This window comes from Mercenaria mercenaria, chromosome 16, assembly GCF_021730395.1.
Source record: "Mercenaria mercenaria strain notata chromosome 16, MADL_Memer_1, whole genome shotgun sequence".
In the NCBI taxonomy this organism is placed as follows: Eukaryota; Metazoa; Mollusca; class Bivalvia; order Venerida; family Veneridae; genus Mercenaria; species Mercenaria mercenaria.
Window position 1 is genome coordinate 6,912,209 of NC_069376.1, and position 21,837 is coordinate 6,934,045.

The following is a 21,837-nucleotide window of genomic DNA, read 5'->3' on the forward strand; positions in this document are numbered from 1 at the left end:
GAAAAAACGTCATATCAAACAATCAACCAAACAAAAAATGACGGCGAATTGTGAGAGTGCGATGGTGAAGTGCTGTAGTACTGCTTCGCCATTGTACTGTTGTGCTTCACCATCTTACAGTAGCGCTTCGCGATCGATGTGTCACCACCGCACTGTCGCGCTTAACCATTTTAGTGTCACCAATGCACTGTCGTGCTTCGCCATCGCACTGTCGCGCTTCACTATAGTACTGTCATACTTCGCCATCGTTCTGTCATGCTTCTCCATCGTAGTGTTACCATTGTACTGTCACGCATTGCCATAGCTCTGTCACGCTTCTCCATCGTAGTGTCACCATTCTACTGGCACGCGTCGCCATCGCTCTGTCACGCTTCTCCATCGCAGTTTCACCATCGAACTGTCGAGCTTTGCAATCGCACTGTCGCGTTTCACCCTCTTTTTTCTGTTTATATACCTTATTTGCGTTGTACTGTTCAAGAATAGTCTCCGTCGGTCTATTGTTTTCATGAGGATTAAAAAATAAATATCAACCTGTAGGGTGTAATTTAAAAGGAATACCACCCGACAGAATGTTATTTCTAAACAATATTATATTCAAAATTAACCTCTCAGCTAGAAAATGAATAATAAAACATGTAATTGTTATTAATTGTTTTGTAAGAAAATATTTTTAATCAGCTCTTATTGCAAGCCATGGAACGTTAAAAATATTTGCTGTCAGGTTAACATCATAAAAAAGACACTTGCGACAGTGCGTTGGCGAAACGCGACAGTACGATATGGTAAACCGCAACACTAGGGTGGTGATACTACGATGGTGAATCGCGGACCGCGACACTACGATGGTGAAGCACAACAGTTGATTCCGAAGAGTAGTTCAACAGACTGTCACCATCGTACTGTCGTTGTTTTCGCCATCGTACTGTCGCTCTTAGCCATCATACTATCGTACCTTCGGGCTTCCCATTTACAGGGAGTAGCCGCTGGCCCTAACAGAACACCGTAAATCCCACGATTAAATCGAATTCTTATAAAGTTGAAAATCATTTTTTCTTCATATGATGCGCTTTCTGACAGGAGTAATTTAATCATAATCACACATTAAACTCGAATGCTAACTAAGTTAGTTATAATAAATTATAAAAAAACCCGAAAGTTCACAGCTCATAACTAGCCGGGATTTCGTTTTTCTATTATAATTCGAATTGTTATTTTCTTATATTTCAGTATATATATGCTGACTTTAAACGTATAACTTAAAGAAATTATTTCGGCAATAAACTCCATAGTACAAATTTTCCGAAATCGTCCGAAACTATCGGCGTAACTTTAAAATACCACCAAATAACTTCGCGTTTTCTTCATTTTTCATATATAATTCGATTTGCTGTATATGTGATGTGTTTTTATATATATATATATTTCAGTATATGCCTTCATTGAACGTATATTTTTACGATAAAGGTTCGAAAACTGGTTCCAAACTTTCCGAAATCGTCCGAAACTTTAGCGTATTACCACTAAATAACGTCGCATTTCAGCTCGGGGGTGGGGAAACAAAATTGATGGTACTGAAAAAACGAATTCGGTGACATACAACTTTTTGTTAATCAAACGCAAGTAAATATACTTGCGCATTTATGATTGAAATTTAAACAAAATTCCTCGACCCGAAAAAATGTTATTCTCGAAAAACGGACAATTTTCCAGCTAAACTCTACGTTACGTTTTGTGTAAGTCCGAAGCTTTAATGCGTCATAATCTTAAGGTACGTCATAAATCATTCACGAAATTTATATCACAGGAAAGGAAATTTTAAATCTTTTAAAAATATATAAATTTCATTCGCGTCCGCTTCCAGCTAAAACAGGGATATGCTGAAAACCGTACAGAAACAATGAAAATGACGCCAAGAAATAACGCCCAAAAAGTGCCGTTAGTGGCCAAGTTTGACAGCGCACCAAACAAATGTGGCTTAAATAAGAGCCAAACGGAAAACTGGAATAAATCAGAAATATCCTCAATTTTCTTCCGTTAATTTTTCATAGATCTATCTAAAAAAAAATTAAAGGTCGCACTCCACCTTAATTGAATAGGATATCATCGGCAATGTACGTTATATCACGAATATTAACGGAGATGTCCGAGGCACTTCATTCTTGCCCGCACAGTCTTTGTGAATTCTTGTCATGTATGACCAATCTTCTTGGTTTGTTTTATGGGTATGAATGAGAGATAGAATGAAAAAAAAAGGAAATACATTGGTGTTCTTTTTAATCTCTTTGTACCTTTTATGCCAAATTCATTCTGCCCTCAGAGTAATGTACTCTTACGAGTAAGCCGGTAAAATGCAGAGAAAACTTAATTAAAATCATGTAGAAATTCGTTTGATTACTTCAAGAGGTGCAGACCCATAACCTCAATTTATCTACTACATACTAAGTACTTAAATTATAGTAGTAACATTCCTTGTACTTTTATTTTGAATCGTGAATTGCGGACCAATTTGCAGTTTGCAATTCGAACCGTGAATTTCGAACTGCAGACCAGTTTGCAGTTCGCAATTCGAATCGGAAACTAAGAACCGCAGACTAGCTGGCACTCTGAAATTCTTAATGGAGAGGGAGAGAGTGCAGACCCTTAACATTATTTAGCTAGCACTAGCTTAGTACTTAAATCATAAGAGTAGTGTTTCAATAAACTTTCAATTATGAATCGTGAACTGCAGACCAGTTTGCAGTTCGCAATTCGAATCGTGAACTGCAAACTGCAGACCAGTTTGCAGTTCGCAATTCGAATTATGAACTACGAATTGCGAACTGAGAACTGCAGGCAGAAGTGCAGACCATTAACATTTGAGCCATGCTATGAGAAAACCAACATAGTTTTTTTGCTAGTCAGGCATTGGCTTCCTCGTGAAAAGAGGGTGTTTATGACGTCATTATTGATAATGACGACAAATTCGGTAATCATCGACAGTTTCCGCCGTATTCGCTAAAGCTGGAGCGCTATTCTTATAGTAAAATATATTTCATTTATTTATGTACTTAATTATTTATTTAACTTCTGTACGATTAATATCTAATATTTTACACAAAGCCGGACGTTTTATCACAACTTTCCCGCTTGAGAATTACACGCAATATAACATACTAGTATTGCGGAAGCTTTTATTAGTTCATGGTACGGTTTGCTAAAATTTGGTTTCTAAATACCAACCGAAGACAAAGAAACTTATTTTACACATTTGCTTTAATGTCTTAACATACTGAATGCACTGAAGATTTGCCCACATGTACGCCAATTTACTTTGGCAATATAACGTGAAACTGTCAAATATCCTTTAATATAAAAGTAAATTTAGACTGAAAGTATTGTTAATCATAGTGTCGTATGTTAAAAACGTAAGAATTTTCGTCTAAAGCTGTGTAATTGATTTTGTATATTTCTGTTGCATTGTGGTCCAGCACACCTAAGTTATATTCCTGTATATTTCTACATAAAATTGTTGATGTTCAGAGAGCTGCCACATATAGCTAAAACCATTTCAAAGTAAACAATCCTAAAATCATTTTGAAAAATTACTAGTGTCATCCCGGAGAACGGAGCCTTGAATATTATTCTGACAGGGAGTTACGGACTAACCGGAAGTTATGAGAGGAGCAAATATACCACATATATACAAACTTTCAATAATAAAAAAAGATAGTTAAAACACTGGTAACTGATACAGTATGTTTTCAGATATATGTTATTATTAACATGGAAAACAGCAACTGATCCCCGACGGGTTCGATGCGAGGGACAGTTTCATCGAAAGTTTTGTATTGCGGCCCGAATGCGTATTCCAAAATGAAAAGAGTTTTCTGAATAAAAGAAAAGGACGCATTTCAAAGACATTTATATTGAAACCTAATATGACGTGTCGAAATTCAGTCAAAACCGAAACGGTCATCCAATGACCCAGATCCAACTCAATTTATGATACTCAAATTTTCGATTTTTTTTTTCAAAAGCATTGAATACATCTAACTTCCTGCTATACAAATATTGATGGTAATATGAAACAGGTGTCAATAGATAAGCCATTTGCATATACTCACTTCATAATCTATTAGTGTCCTGCAATCGAGAATTTAAAACGAACGAAAATGCAATACATCCACTCTACTGTCCCCGACATTTCCCAGACTTGTATTTGCAATATTATTGAAGTACTTCTGTGGAAATTTCAACAGTCTGTCGCATTATTACAATTGCATTTAAATATATATAGAGACTTTTATTCTATTTGATAGCTTACCGAGGAGAAAGTCATTGCTTTAATCTATTTTCAAGCAAAAATTCGATTAGCGTCTAGGGAAATGTATTTGCGAAAAAATTCTTTTAATTTTTGACTTCATTTTCTACTGATGATCTACAAAATGGAAATACTCTTCTATTTTTTTTCAACTGGAAGATTTTCATACTGCCCCGTCTCAATACGAAGTGGGGCTACACCACATCGAAATTTTGCATATGCCCTTTTATGTTTCTTGGATATAAACATTCCTATATAAGGTTCCAGTTCATAATTCTGTTTAAATAACTTGTACGTCATTAACTTCTACCACTTGTTCCTTTCTCATTATTCAAAGAATTATACCAGTCATTCTTTTATACAGACATCAATGGGTTCACAATCTTATCACAGAAATACTCAGCCCACATATGATAACAATCATTATAAAAACCTGGTAATTTAACTTTATGTAAACATTTGTAAAAATCATATTGCCAGTTTTTACAAATTATAACTACTTTTATTTCCACAAGCTATAAAAATTTTGTAAATCCAAATTTTATATGTATACATATAATGACATTTGTCACATTCAACACTTTCACAACTCCGAATACATATGTAAATTACACACCTTGACCTGAATTAACCACGTGACCTATGTTTACTCACTAGTCAGTTAATTACGTTTTCCCCAACGCAAGGTCTTTGGTCTATTTCAATTATCTATTATACTTGCCCTGAGGATAAAGTTAGGATAAAGTTTAGTAATGAAAGTTTATTAGGTTATAAGCCTCATCTATCTCATTCCCCGAACCGACAGTCTCTCTCGTTCTCAACACCTTCTGGCCTTTAAGATATGACCTTGAAAAAAATTCATAGTAAGTCTTCTGAGCGATGTCACACATAAACAGCACAGTAAGTCATCTGAGCGATGTCACACATAAACAGCACAGTAAGTCATCTGAGCGATGTCACACAAAAACAGCACAGTAAGTCTTCTGAGCGATGTCACACATAAACAGCACAGTAAGTCATCTGAGCGATGTCACACATAAACAGCACAGTAAGTCATCTGAGCGATGTCACACAAAAACAGCACAGTAAGTCTTCTGAGCGATGTCACACATAAACAGCGCAGTAAGTCATCTGAGCGATGTCACACATAAACAGGATGTCACACACAAACAGCACAGTAAGTCTTCTGAGCGATGTCACACATAAACAGCACAGTAAGTCATCTGAGCTATGTCACATATAAACAGCACAGTAAGTCATCTGAGCGATGTCACACATAAACAGCACAGTAAGTCATCTGATCGATGTCACCCATAAACAACACAGTAAGTCTTCTGAGCGATGTCACACATAAACAAGCGCATTAACAATACAAGCCGCGTATGTTCATAATTGACATATAAACCACAACAAGAGGGCCATGATGGCCCTATATCGCTCACCTGTTATCATTGCACTTGAGGACAAGAAGGTCCGCAGTAAAAAATATTTAAGTCCAAAGGACAGGAACAACAAAGAGAAGAAATTTAACCAACAAGAGGGTCATACTGGCCCTATATCGCTCACCTGTTATCATTGCACTTAAGGACAAGAAGGTCAAAAAATTATAATCAAGATCAATCAAAAGAATCATGAGAAAATATAGTTGAAATTTTCTTAAAGGTACACATAAGTCAAAATACACCTAAAAATTGGAGGTACCATCCATGTTGTACCACAGAAAAGTGGTCTCGGTTTTTCCCTACGGCTAATAATAAAAAAGTTACTAAAGCTATTTATAGTAACATAAAAGGGAAGTAATTCAAAAAAATTATTGTAAGTGAACAAAAGAAGGATCTGCCAAATAAAAACAACAGCACTGCAATGCAATGCAAATGCAGAGCAATATACACACAAAACAAAGTCATATGACCTTTGACCCCTAAGAGTGACCTTGACCTTGAAGTGAGCCATCCAAAACATGCGCTCTGCACATCGTTTCGATGAGGTGAACATTTGTGACAGGTTTCTTCGGAATCCTTCAAGGGATTCAAGAGTTACAGAGTGGAAGGGAAATTGCTGACCAACAGACAGACGGACACCGAGGCGATAACATTATACATCCCTTCAGGCATATAAAAAGGAATCGAGATCTTATGGTGATACAAGTTGTGTGCAAGTGTGGTTAAAATCAAATCATAAATGAAGCTGCTATTGTGCAGACAAGGTCAAAATAGCTATCTCTGGCCCTTTCAGGGGCCATAACTCTAATCCAAATTATGGGATCTGGCCGGTTCAAAAAAGGAACCAAGATCTTATGGTGACACAAGTTTTGTGCAAGTTTGATTAAATTCAAATCATAAATGAAGCTGCTATTGTGCAGACAAGGTCAAAATAGCTAATTCTGGCCCTATCAGGGGCCATAACTCTGCAACCCATAATGGAATCTGGCCAGTTCAAGAAAGGAACCAAGATCTTGTGGTGATACAAGTTTTGTGCAAGTTTGGTTAAAATCAAATCATAAATGAAGTTGCTGTTGTGCAGACAAGGTCAAAATAGCTAATTTTGGCCCTTTCAGGGGCCATAACTCTGAAACCTATTACGGGATCTGGCCAGTTCAAAAAAAGACCCGAGATCTTATGGTGACACAAGTTTTGTGCAAGTTTGATTAAATTCAAATCATAAATGAAGCTGTTATTGTGCAGACAAGGTCAAAATAGCTAATTCTGGCCCTTTCAGGGGCCATAACTCTGCAACCCATAAAGGAATCTGGCCAGTTCAAGAAAGGAACCAAGATCTTGTGGTGATATAAGTTGTGTGCAAGTTTGGTTAAAATCAAATCATAAATGAAGCTGCTATTGTGCAGACAAGATCAAAATAGCTAATTTTGGTCCTTTCAGGGGCCATAACTCTGGAACCCATTACGGAATCTGGCCAGTTCAAGAAAGGAACCAAGATCTTATGGTGATACAAGTTGTGTGCAAGTTTAGTAAAATTCAAATCATAAATGAAGCTGTTATTGTGCAGACAAGGTCAAAATAGCTAATTTAAGCCCTTTCAGGGGCCATAACTCTGGAAACCATAATGGGATCTGGCCGGTTCAAGAAAGGAACCAAGATCTTATGGGGATACAAGTTGTGTGCAAGTTTGGTTAAAATAAAATTATAAATGAAACCACTATCGTGCAGACAAGAAATTGTGGACGGACGACGGACGGACGGACGACGGAAGAAGGGTGATCACAAAACCTCACCCTGTCACTATGTGACAGGTGAGCTAAAAACACACAGTGGGATCAATTGTCTACCGCGTTTTCGCTTGGTACAGCAATTCCACCCGACTTGTTCTCATTTCAGTCGGGCTAGCTGCGTGCGCATGAATTCGATATACATTCGGGACATGTCGAATAGCTAGATCGAAACATCACGGCACATTCTAATATACCGATCACGTTTTGTTTTCTGTTGAGTTTAACGTTGCCCCGACAAAATTTAGGTCAAATAGCGACTTTGCAGTTTTAATGAAAGAGGAATATCTCAGATGCATCTCTGTGCATTATCTCATCACAGGCAGACATCCGGATAGAACTACCGACCTTCCGTAAAACCATCTGGATGGCTTTCTCACATGAAGAATTCGACACCCTGAGGGTAGCTTGTACAGATCACGTGACTGGTATTATCCGGTGCTTATCAATCAAGACCCCCCCCCCCCCTCCTCTCTCTTCCCATATCGGACATATTCTAAACAGACGGCTTAAATATTGGTATATAAAAAAAGAAAAAGAAAAACAGGTAAAGGTAAAATATCAAACAGAAAACGAGCAATTGACGTAAAAGATCATCTGCCACCAGGTGGGGCTTTTTACGTGCACGCACAAGTGTAAAATCGAAAAAAAAGGATACATACATTCTGAAAATAAACGGTTTGATCTATAACTGAGCAAAATTTAATACTATTCCGTTAAATGTCTACATTCCGCTCCTAAGGTGTGGATCGGCCTAAAGACATTTCCCGGAGATGTTATTGTTGCCGATTTGATACTTACTGACTCAACTTTAAATTAATGAAAATCTTCTAGAAGGTAAAAACCGATTTATATCTAATGGAACAAGAGGACCATGATGGTCCTGAATCGCTCACCTCTTCCCACATGACCCAGTTTTGAGTATGACGTCGTTTTTTCTATTATTTGGCATAGTGACCTAGTCTTTAAGTTCATGTGACCCAGTTTTGAACTTGACCTAGATATTATCAAGATAAAAATTCTGACCAATTTTCATGAAAATCCATTGAAAAATATGGTCTCTAGAGAGGTCACAAGGTTGTTCTATTATTTGACCTATTGACCTAGTTTTCGAAGGTATGTGACCCTGTTTTGAACTTTGCCTAGATATCACCATGAAAAATCTCATGAAAAATATGGCCTCTAGAGAGGTCACAAGGTTGTTCTATTTTTATACCTACTGGCCTAGTTTTTGACCGCACGTGACCCAGTTTTGAAACTGACCTAGATATTATCAAGGTGAACATTCAAGTCAATTTTCATGAAGATCCATTGAAAAATATGGCCTCTAGAGAGGTCAAAAGATTTTAATAATTTTTGACCTACTGACCTAGTTTTTTATCGCAGTTGACCCAGTTTCAAACTTGAGCTAGATATCATCAAGATGAACATTCAGACCAACTTTCATACAGATCCCATGAAAAGTATGGCCTCTAGAGAGGTCACAAGGTTTTTCTATTATTTGACCTACTGACCTAGTTTTTTAAGGCACGTGACCAAGTTTCAAACTTAACCTAGATATCATCAATGTGAACATTCTGACCAATTTTTATGGAGATCCATTCAAAAGTATGGCCTCTAGAGAGGTCACAAGGTTTTTCTATTTTTAAACCTACTGACCTAGTTTTTGACTGCAGTTGACCCAGTTTCAAACTTGACCTAGATATCATCAAGATGAACATTCAGACCAATTTTCATACAGATCCCATGAAAAATATGGCCTTTAGAGAGGTCACAACGTTTTTCTATTATTTGACCTACTGACCTAGTTTTTGAGGGCATGTGACCCACTTTCGAAAATGACCTAGATATCATCAAGATGAACATTCAGACCAACTTTCCTACAGATCACATGAAACTTATGGCCTCTAGAGAGGTCACTAGGTTTTTCTATTATTTGACCTACTGACCTAGATTTTGATGGCACGTGACCCACTTTCGAATTTGACCTAGATATCATCAATGTGAACATTCTGACCAACTTTCATGAAGATCTCATGAAATATATGGCCTCTAGAGAGGTCACAAGGTTTTTCTATTTTTAGACCTACTGACCTAGTTTTTGATCGCACGTGACCCAGTTTTAAACTTGACCTAGATATCATCAAGGTGAACATTTTGACTAATTTTCATGAAGATCTTATGAAATATTTGGCCTCTAGAGAGGTCACAAGGTTTTTCTATTTTTAGACCTACTGACCTAGTTTTAGAAGGCACGTGACCCAGTTTCGAACTTGTCCTAGATATCATCAAGATGAACATTCTGACCAATTTTCATAAAGATCCCATGAAAAACGTGACCTCTAGAGTGGTCACAAGCAAAAGTTTACGGACGCACGCACGGACGTACCTACGAGAGCTACAATAAGGGCTGCACCCCACAGTCAGTATTACGGGGTGCAAATTTCAACCCATAATGTCAAACCAGTACAAAACAGAAGTGCGGGTAGCACCTCAGAGTTCACCCCGCAAAAACTTGGACAAACTAAAACTTATGGGTTGCACCCTATATGTAAAACTAAAGTCTGAAACAGAATAAACGGATGCTACCTTTACACTTTCATGTGCAGACTAATTGGCTACAGTCTGCCTATCTAAAAAAATCATTCCAGAAAGCTTATTGTTAACTCAATAGGCAAACCTTATTAAAATGGCAAAATTCATTTCATTATTAAACTATGACAGTTAAAGAGTTGTTTTAAGGCAGTTCTGTACGTTTGATAAACCGAAGTGATGACGTAACGTAATTTATCCGGAAAACATAGAATAAAACTTGGATTCGGCGTACAGAAATGAAAATCATTGTATGAATTAATCGCAGCTTGTGAGTAAATTTGTTAGAATGACACTGTTGCTATATTTCTGAAGTCTCAGTTAAATCAAAACGTATGACACATAAAATAATTCAAAATAACGTCTTAAATTATCTCGAAATGTCCGGTTCAATTTAATCATGGTCAAATATCTTGAAAATAAGCTCACAGACCTATACATTTTATTTCATCAAATTATAGGTCATGTCTTTATTTACAACTACGAGAAGTTTCATCGAATTTACATTACAGACAAATATCTATTCGTGAAAATGTTACGAAAATAATGATTTTTCCATAAACTCACATTATAAAATATTGTGCGAGGTCCGCATTTTCAAATCGTGTAGCAAAAAATCAAGAACACGACTCTATTTTTTTATTTCCTGCATTTTCTAGGTAAATTCTTAAGGTTTAATCAAATTCTACATTGTAAAAAAGGTTTGATCCAAACGTGCAGAACTACCTTAATTAAAGTTTCTTTGCATTAACTATCTGTTATAAACAAATTTCTCAAGTGGCAGGCAATATTAGCGAGTAATAAACTGTTACAATTCCGTAGTCACTTTTAAAACCAAAACAGAAAAAACTCTGGACAACATCAAACATTTATTTATTTTTTTGTTGTATTAAAAGTTGCACCAACACAATTATAGGTCATATGGCGACTTTGGACAACACCGAAAAGGCTCATTACCGCATGATCTGTAAACAAATATTCTACTTTCATGTCAGTATTAAAACTGAAAAGGGCTTAGTATGTACTCACACTGCTCTTGTACTAGTGATGAGCATTTTCTTTTAATATTACCACTTTTTACTACTATTCTGCAAACAATAAAACAATTGACATGGACATACTAATGTGCTGCATCAAACCAACATGTCATGGACAGTGTTATGGGCTACAGCCCATAAAACATTTGGCAAGGCCATTCTAACGGCTGCATCGAACTTGAAGAAATGAAACGTCTCAGACAGTGTAATGGGCTGCAACTCATAACACAACTGGCATTAGGACGACAGCTGTAAGCTATGACTGCTTTCTGTCCGATTCCTGAACTGTTGTATTGCAAATATTTCATGCTTTTCAGAATAAAAATAGTTTAAACTAACTGGCATGAACACACTAATGAGTTTGCATCAAACTGAAATGTCTGTGTTATGGGTTGCAGCCCATTAGTAATGTCAATGCAGACTGTTTTACGGGTTGCAGCCCGTAACATTTCAATTCTTAAAGTTTGATACAGCTCACAAGTATGTTTTGTTTTTGTTTTGGATTTAACGCAGTTTTTCAACAGTATTTCAGTCAAGTAACGGCAGGCAGTTAACCTAACCAGTGTTCCTGGATTCTGTACCAGTACAAACCTGTTCTCCGCAAGTAACTGCCAACTTCTCCACATCAATAAGAGGTGGATGACTAATCCATGCCAATTATTTTTTTACAGGTTACAGCCCATTACACTCTCAGAAACATTTCATTTCTAGAAGTCTGATGCAGCCAACAAGGATGTCCATGTCAACCCTTTTGGGGTTGCAACCCATAACATTGTCCATGACATTTCATTCCATAAAGTTTGGTGCAGCCCATTAGGATGTCTATGTCAACTCTTTTGTGGGTTGCAACCCAAAATTGGCAGTGACATTTCATTCCATAAAGTTTGATGCAGCTCATTAGGATCTTCATGCCAGTTGTTTTACAGACTCAATCAAACTGAGCCCTGCAATTTTCACTGTTTGCCTTGTTCTCGGTGCTTCCGAGGGATCTACTTTCCAGATTTTATTTACAGGTTGCAGCCCATTACACTCTCAGAGACATTTCATTTCTAAAAGTCTGATGCAGCCCATAAGGGTGTCAATGTCAACTGTTTTATTGGTTCCCAGCCCATATCATTGTCATGACATTTAATTTTATAAAGTTTGATGTAGCTCATGAGGATGTCCATGCCAGTTGTTTTACGGGTTGAGCCCATTATACTCTCATTACACAGAGACATTTCATAAATTGCTTAAAGTTTGATACAGCTCATAAAACTAAAATGCAACATTTTTAGTGCTGCGGTCTCAGTGACCTAGACACTTTACCTACTGACCCCAAAAACTATAGGTTCATCTACTGGCCATAGGCAGTTGACCACTGCAGGTTCAAGCGTTTTCTTGTAATTAAGTGGGAATGGTTTTCAGTGTTGAGGTCACTGTGACCTGGATCTTTGACCCCACTGACCCCCAAAACAATAAGGGGTTACCTACTGACCAAAGGTAGTCATCCTATTAAGTTTGACCACAGCATGTCTAAGTAATCTCTTGTTATTGAGCGGAAACCAATGGCCTACTGACCGACATGAGCAAAACATTGTTCAAGGGGGCAAAACAGATTAGTTACTACTACCGGTAATGAAATTCAAGCGGTTCTGAGTAAATGTTAAAAGAAGGTATTGTTGGCAGATGCCAGACACAAAGCAGATCACTAAAATGGAGCTTGAGACTATAACTTGGGTTTGTCAACATTATGAATACCAAACAATCTGAAAAAAAACAACATTTATTTTTATTAATCAAATTTCAAACCAAATTGAAAAAAAAATCACAATCGTCTACAAAAAAGATGACAAAATCTATATAGACAAAAGCTGCAAATTTCTGTTTTTGAAAACGAATTATTGTCATTCTCAGTAAAGTGAAGTCAAATCCAAAATATCTTTATTCACCATTTATTTCTCCCAAAAATCATCCTGTTCATTCATTACAGCCAATCCCTGAGGGTTTTTTTTCAGAAATATTAGTATCACTTCCATCCACGTTACAACTGTTTATATCACTTACAATATTTTCCTCAGGCACATCATTGCCACTTTCATCCATGTTATTATTGTTGTCCCCTTTTTATCACTTATAATATTTTCCTCAGGCCTGTCACTGTCACTTTCATCCATGTTACACTCGTTGTCACTTAAAATGGTTTCTTCATGCCCATCATTGTCACTTTCATCCATGTTATCATTGTTGTCACTTGCAGTGGTTTCTATAGGCACATCATTGTCACTTTCATCCACCTTAAAAATCATTGTCACTTCAAATGTTTTCTTAAGGTACATCACTGTCACTTCCATCCATGCTACCATTGTTGACATTTCCAATGGTTTCATCAGGCACATCTTTAATGGACCTGAAAATATTTAATAAATGCACATAGAGTTTGGGCATTTGTTGTTTTCAATAGACATACTGTTGCATGGTGGCCGAGTGTAACAGCCGCAGCCCATAACTCAGTCCCTTGCTGTTTGTCCAAGTCAATTCGCAACGAGTTGCAGCCACTAGTTAGTACATCATATATAAAGTCTTTATTTCGGGAATAAGGTTACTTCCGCGTCCAAGTCAGTTGATAATGGGCTGCAAACCCACAACTTTGTCCCAGTTGTTGTTTGTCCAAGTCAATTCACTACGAGTTGCAGCCCACAAGTAGGTACATTATATATTTTGTCTTTATTTAGGGAATAAGGTTACTTCCTTGTCCAAGTCAGTTGATTATGGGCTGCAGCCCACAACTTTGTCTAACCTGTTGTTTGTCCAAGTCAATTCACTAAGAGTTGCAGCCCACAAGCTGGTACATAATATATTTTGTCTTAATTTAGGGAATAAAGTTACAAAATGTACTTCCTTGTCCGTGTTAGTTGATTATGGGCTGCAGCCCACAACTTTGTCCCAGTTGTTTGTTTGTCCAAGTCAATTAACTATGGGTTGCAACCCATAAGTCTGTATATACTCCATGTATTTTATGTCTTTAATATGAGAATTAGGCTATTTCTTGTTCTTAATTGGTTGATTATGGCCTTGGGAATTTTAGTTTGGCAATTGGGAAAAATGGACACTATTTTCGATTGGGAACGGGTCCGTTTACTGGTACCGGACATATAAGGAAAACAATCCTTGATTAGCGATTCATGTGAAGAAGTCGTTAGGTTTTCTTTCAAAATATATTTTTAGCTCTGGTGACCAGCGTAAAATTCGACAAAAAAAAAACTCGAGAGAAGACCTGCCAGGGTGCTACAGACCTGACAAGTTTGGTTAAGATCCATCTAGCGGTTCATAGAAGTTGTTTACAAGTTTTTCTATTTTTAGCTGGAGATACAGCAAAAAGTGGTTAAATTACAGACTTTATTCTAACCTGGGAATCCAGTCTGACAATTTCTAACTTTTTTTCTATCTACAGCCTGGGGAAACCTGTTTTCCGACTGCAGTGCCACCTATATACACCCGAAATATGCGGATGTTTGATAAAGAACGATAACTTCTAAAAGCGATAATCCATGGCTAAAAATAGAAACAAATTTCTCACAAAAAAGACAGATCGGAATCTTGTAATTCCGACGGTTTCCGAACATTTCCGGGTCATAGACAAATAACTTTGTACCTCCCATAGCTTTTCCAGCAAGTTGTAACAAATATTAAATATGTCAGAATAAACTTAAATGTGCATCATAGCTATCAAGATGTTATATCAATTAATGCAGCCTAGTGATCTACAAAAGTTTTCGTTTCGAACAAGCGCAACTATAATCACATGTTAATTAGGCTATTTATAGAAAATCGATAATCAGTAGTGGCATAGAAACTCCTTCAGATTTCCCCAGGCGTTGATAATATCAGAAACTCGATGAATGCCAATTAACATTAATAAGCGCAAATTAAGTGGGATCTTTAATACATAGATTAGGTATGATTTCTTCTGACACTACACACAGACAAAGCACGAATATTATCAACGGCTTCCCAGGCTAACTTTATTCATGTGGTTTAAACAGTATCAAAAATTCAATGCGCCCTGTAGGAATTATGAGTACTGTACCATCAAAATATCCATCGCAAAGGGTTGTATTTTGACTTTCACAGTGCTAGTGCTGGAGAAAAAATACTTGTAGCTAAGCTTTTAGCCTAATGAGGAAAGTTGTAGCCAATTTTAGGGACGTTAGCTAAAAGAATGTTAGTCAAAACTGGTCCGAGGTCTACATGTATGAGAGTTTGATCAGCATGTTTGAACAGAATAACAGAGAGGTACATACAGTGAAACACCGCTCGCTCAAGCATCGATGACTCGAGCACCCGGGCTCGCTCGAGCAATTCATGTGGTTCCGGCCGATTTCCTTCTACTTTATATGTGATATTACCAAGGCTGGGTCGAGCATCGATAACTCGATCGCTCGAGCATGCAGGGCCCTCTCTACATTTTGGGGGATTGGGGCCGGGGCCCTTGGAGGGGGGAATTTCGCGTCGTTTTCAAGGGAGGGGGGAATTCATTCTGGAGATATGACCTTAAATTAAGGTCAGTTGAGTATTACAGATATCAAACTAATGTGAATATATCTCAAGTATTGTACAGAACATAATCTATTGAAAACAGGGAACTTTTATTTTCTTTTATTAAATCAGTTAGGTAACATCCAATTGAGGTTCACATGTCGTCATTAACGGAAGCACTAGCAGTATCCACGGACATTGTCTCAGCAGAAGCCGGAGCAGGGCTTCCCTTCATTGTATCTACCTGATTGTGCATGTCTGGCCCTGATGAAACAGCGGTGTCCGTGACAGTAGTTTGTTTTTTGAGAGCATGCTGCTTAAAAAGCAAATCTATTTTTGCGCATTTCACCCCAGTTGCATCCGTGATCTTTTTACTGTATGATGTGCATTATGCAACATTTTTTTTCAAAGGGAAGTAACTTTGCATACACGCATCCGGGGAACTGAAAAACGAGCGTATTATACAGATCAGTAAAACCAGGGGTTCCACTAGACCTGAAAACCCAAGAATCCCGGGACCCTTGGGTCCAAATTTTGAAGGGTCCTTTTTCAAAATATAAGAGTCCTGCCCCAACACATCGATACAATTGACTATATTTTCTTATAAAGTAATACTACGTAATTAATAGCTACTACAACCAAGAACATGTTACAGCATAATAACAATTTCTGTTTCAGGTCATATAATCTCATATTGTAAATAAATTTTTATCAAAATTCATTTTAATTTGATGAGGTTTTTCTTCAATATTTTTGTTTGTTAGTAGAAAAGTGCTAAAACACTGTAAAAATGTATCCAAAAACGTACTATCCGAATACTGGTACACTTTTTGAATGTCGTCTGAAATGTTGTTTTTTGCCAGTTACTTGGTCCACTAAGGTAAACCAGAGATAGTTCCTCAAATAATGATGCTACTTTTCATTAAAAATTGCATTGAAAGTCAAGTTTTTTTAGTGAATTTTGGAAAAATTGCATATGTCATCGGGTGTAATTAGAATCGTGAATGGACATTCTAAACTTATTTTTACTTTCCAAATTCATTTAAATTTGTGGATTTTCTGGTTGAAGTTAAGGTACAATCATTAAACAAAGATCTAATTTAAAGTTTGCATGAAGAAATCTTGCAGGACACTTTTCACATGCTCGGTAATCAGCTGGTCGCTTAATTACGATAATTTAATAATTGGCGCCTTTTTTGACAGTATGCAGGCTCAATACGGGTAACGCTTTATCAATTAATGTTAACACTTCATTGATTCTCATTACCTATGTGCACTCGCCGTGACGTAACTTGCTGATAAAGAAAAATCAGCGTGGCATGTCCACAGGATAAAGGGCGGGAATTTAGCAGAAGATCAAAGGCAGGAGGGCATGACCGCGAGTGTTTATTTTGAATACACGTGTTTATCGTGGACATAGTTTTACTTTAGGAAATGACTGTTAAGAGAAAGGATTATCAAAGGAAAATGTCTCCGGGTCCCGAGTGACGCGCAGGCAATTATCGGTCCTTTGAGCGTCTTTTGAAAATCTCCCGGACCCGGGCTCCTAAGACTATCGGGTATCGATTTTTTTCTTGATTTTTTTTTCTTTCGAGGGGGAATTTTTCTATAGTTGGGGGGAAAAAAACATACTATTTCGAGGGGGGAATGGGGCCGAATTTCGGCCCCAAAAATCGGCAAACGAGGGCCCTGGCATGACACCTGGTCCCTGTGTATTAATTTACTCTTTGTTGTGTCTGGCTAACTCGAGCAGAGGTGTCAAAATTTTTCACACCTTCGGCGGTCAGAATGTATCGGTTAATTAAATATTTTCGCACACCGTGAGAATTGTGGAGTCTATTCCCAGACTATCTTAAATGTTTGTTTGTCGGTATATTTGATATTATGATGAGATTAATTATTGATAAAAGCTTAAAGAAGTTTTATTGATCAAATATCGATCAATTACTGATATCTTAAAGCATCATTCCTGCGGGATCGAGATCTTAGTCATTTAATCAGCGGTTGTTTGCATGCAAATGAAGGAAATAATATAGCCGTTTCATAAAATTGAGACGATAATTATGATATGCACTTGTTGATGAATAAAATTAAAAAAAAAAAAAAATCTTAGTTGTTTCTTCGCATGTGCTATTTACAAATTACATATTGAAACGTCTATCAATAGATAATGTTTGTAATACGTTTGTTTTCGAAAATGTCACAAGTATGTTATTATAACGCATCACCGTTTACTCAGCAAACGGTCCCGATGACCGTAAACAAACTTTAGTTTTCTTCGTATGTTGGTCAATGTTTGGGTCGCTCGAAACCATGGATAACTCGAGCATTTTGCTCATCCCCTTGCGACCTCGAGCGAGCGGTGTTTTACTGTACATATTAAGTATACCCTACCAATCAGTTTGTAAATGAATTCACTCTTGGGAAAAGCCCTGAAACAACCTAGTGTTAGCATATTGGCAGTTTATAAATACCTCAGTTGTACTTTGACCAACAATGGCTGCTTTTTATATATAAAATATACACGTATTACAATTTCAAAATGGTTTATAAATACAAATTTATTGTAAAAATCTCCCATATTGACTTAGTTTGTTAAAAAAAGACAAAAGATATAGACGAATACAGTTAATGTACTCATCTCAAAACGCTCTACTATAACTTGAAAAAAAAACACCTTTTCTAATGAGTTTGCCCGGCATATTTCACATACACTCCAAAACTGAAATTTTTTAATTTGTTTTAAACTTGGTAATTCTGTTTTAAGAGCCACTGCTTTACCATTTCTTTGCTATATCAGTACTCTTTCTTGAAAACAGAAGGGGATTCAAGATGAGAGGGGTTCTAGTTTAGAGGTTTTTAGTGTATTGTAAAGAATACTTACTCCTACCATGCAGAGCTACTTTCTGGCTGCCTTTTGGACATGGTGTCAGTCTGAAAATGTAATAAAATGTTATAAACTTAAAGTTACTTTTCGGGATAAATGCCAGGCATTCACACCAATTCCACTTCAAAAGGTGCTGGGCCTGTTTAAATTTTGGACAGGTCAGACGGTCTGGCAATTTTCAGCAGCCTGGATTCTAACTTCACTTTATTTGCTATTGAGCACTTGTTGGTGACACCGGCATGGACATGCTAATGGGCTGCATCAAAAATGTCACGAACAACATTGTAATGGACTGCAACCAGTGATGTAACTGGCATGGACATACTTACAGGCTGCATCAAAATGAAATGTCTGTGTTATGGGTTGCAACCCATAAAACAATTGGCATGGACGTACCAATGGGCTGCATCAAACTTTAAGAAATGAAATGTCTCGGACAGTTCAATGGGCTGCAATCCGTAAAGCAATTGGCATGGACATACTAATGAGTTGTATCAAATTTAAAGAAATGAAATCTCATGGACAGTGTTCCGGGCTGCAACCCGTAAACCAATTGGCATGGACATACTAATGAGGTGTATCAAATTTTAAGAAATGAAATCTCATGGACAGTGTTCCGGGCTGCAACCCGTAAAACAATTGGCATGGACTGTTTTCAGAAGGTCTAAAAGAGGGCTACAAAACAAATTATTAATTTTATGTCGAAAGCCCGATCGGGCTATGTTACCAGTCTAACACAAATACAGGGGATGAATACGAATATTTATTCATGAATACAAGTTCTACACTAAGGTCACTGAACATTATGTGGCTTTTGCCGACAATTAGACTTACTCATTTGGTTTATCTGGATGTCAAATTTATGATCTGATATTTTGTAGTAGTCACCCATCCCTCTAAGCCTTACTTGTATCTGTATTTTACTGTTAAGAAAACGAAGACATTAAAAAATTAAAAAGTCATAATATTCTAGCCAAACTTACTTGCTATTATAAATTAGACATTAATATTCATGTAGATATTATTTGGACTAGCAGATGGGAACTCTTCTGCCAGTTAAGGATTACTTGTATTTGTTGTTGGCCCTGCAAAATTTTGATTGAGTAATTTGACATTTTTAACTCTGTTCACTTATTTCTTTGCACAGAGCTTTCTCTTTTGATCAAGAATTCTACTTAATTTGTGAGTGTATTCACATGTTCAAATTCAGGATTGAATTCTGATAAAAATTTGGTAAACAGCTGCAAAGTCTGTTTTCATGTCAGAGATTGCCTCAATTCAAGTACAAAACCAACAAGAACTATTTTAACGTTGGGAAAATTGAGTGAATAAATGTTTTCTAAGATGAAGCTTTCAGCTTTGCAAAAAGGCCCAAAGGATGCCATTTTCTGTAGAAATCATGGAATATAAAAAACAATAATGGGCAATTGAATAGCAGGGACAATATTTTAAAGAAATATTACTTAAGTTCTTTCAAAAACGTAAAAAAAAGTCTAACTTTTAGATTTATTTATTGTGACCCAGTTATTACGTTTATTATCTTGGGTTAAATTTACTGCATTCTAACTTGACAATGGTACGACCATTTTGGGTACGAAACACTCGCTAATTTTCCTTGCATTTTCGAATTAAGCAGTTGTTTTGATGCATGAAATTCCGTTCCCCATAAAAATTATATTCAGCGAATATATGACTTTCTGTATTTCCAAATGAATGATTTGTTTTACAAAACTTACTGTTGTGAAAACGCTGTCTAGATCCGCTTCAGGACTACCAATATGGCGACGGCGTGGCCAGGTCACTTGACTGCGCATGCGCTTAACTCCGTTTTTGCCGAACAATAACGAATGCTACCGAATGACGTCATTCCATTGGGTGGCCGCTATTAATAGATTGCAATCATTCTTAAACACGAATTGTGTCCGTAACTGTCCAAAGAGGGACAGATATGTCCATTTTCTTCTGGGGTGCAACTCAGAAAATTAAAGAAACAACCCACAATGTACATTTGCACCCGTTTAAGATGATGTCATTATGGGATGCACCCCATAATACAAAATCACCCCACAATGAACCTTATTCTATACCGCTCACCCCACAATGTAGCTCTCGTAAGAGCGGACGTACAGACGGACGACGGACACCGCGCGATCACAAAAGCTCACCTTGTCACTTTGTGACAGGTGAGCTAAAAAACAATATTATAGAAAAACGAGATGCCCATTATATGTATAAGAAACCACATTGAACAAGAGCTGTCTCCGTAGGATGACACATGCCCCCGATGGCACTTTGAATGAATAGTTATGGCCGATGTTAGAGTTTAGGACCTTTGACCTACGGAGCTGGGTCTTGCGCGCGACACATCGTCTTACTGTGTCACACATTCATGCATAGTTATTTTAAAATCCATGCATGAATGACAAAGATATGGACCGGACATGCCCATCAATGCACTATCATGAAAAATGATCTTTAACGTCTAAGTGTGACCTTGACCTTTGAGCTACGGACCTGGGTCTTGCGTGTGACACGTCGTCTTATTGTGGTACACATTCATGCCAAGTTATTTGAAAATCCATCCATCGATGACAAAGATATGGACCGGACACGCCCATCAATGCACTATCCTTTAATATCTAAGTGTGACCTTGACCTTTGAGCTACGGACCTGGGTCTTGTGCAGGACACGTCGTCTTACTGTGGTACACATTAATGCCAAGTTATTTGAAAATCCATCCATCGATGACAAAGATATGGACCGGACACGCCCATCAATGCACTATCCTTTAACATCTAAGTGTGACCTTGACCTTTGAGCTACGGACCTGGGTCTTGCGCAGGACATGTCGTCTTACTGTGGTACACATTAATGCCAAGTTATTTGAAAATCCATCCATCGATGACAAAGATATGGACCGGACACGCCCATCAATGCACTATCCTTTAACGTCTAAGTGTGACCTTGACCTTTGAGCTACGGACCTGGGTCTTGCGCACTGCACGTCGTCTTACTGTGGTACACATTCATGCATAGTTATTTGAAAATCCATCCATCGATGACAAAGATATGGACCGGACACGCCCATCAATGCACTATCCTTTAACGTCTAAGTGTGACCTTGACCTTTGAGCTACGGACCTGGGTCTTGCGCATTGCACGTCGTCTTACTGTGGTACACATTCATGCCAAGTTATTTGAAAATCCATCCATCGATGACAAAGATATGGACCGGACACGAAAATTGCGGACAGACCGACAGACTGACAGACCAAC

General features: G+C 37.4%; 1 protein-coding gene across 1 annotated transcript in view; it reads right to left on the bottom strand.

Moving 5' to 3' along the window:
• The window catches only part of LOC128546185 (uncharacterized), a 113,822-nt gene that overhangs the window by 40,986 nt on the left and 50,999 nt on the right, over positions 1-21,837 (bottom strand). The window lies entirely within an intron of this gene.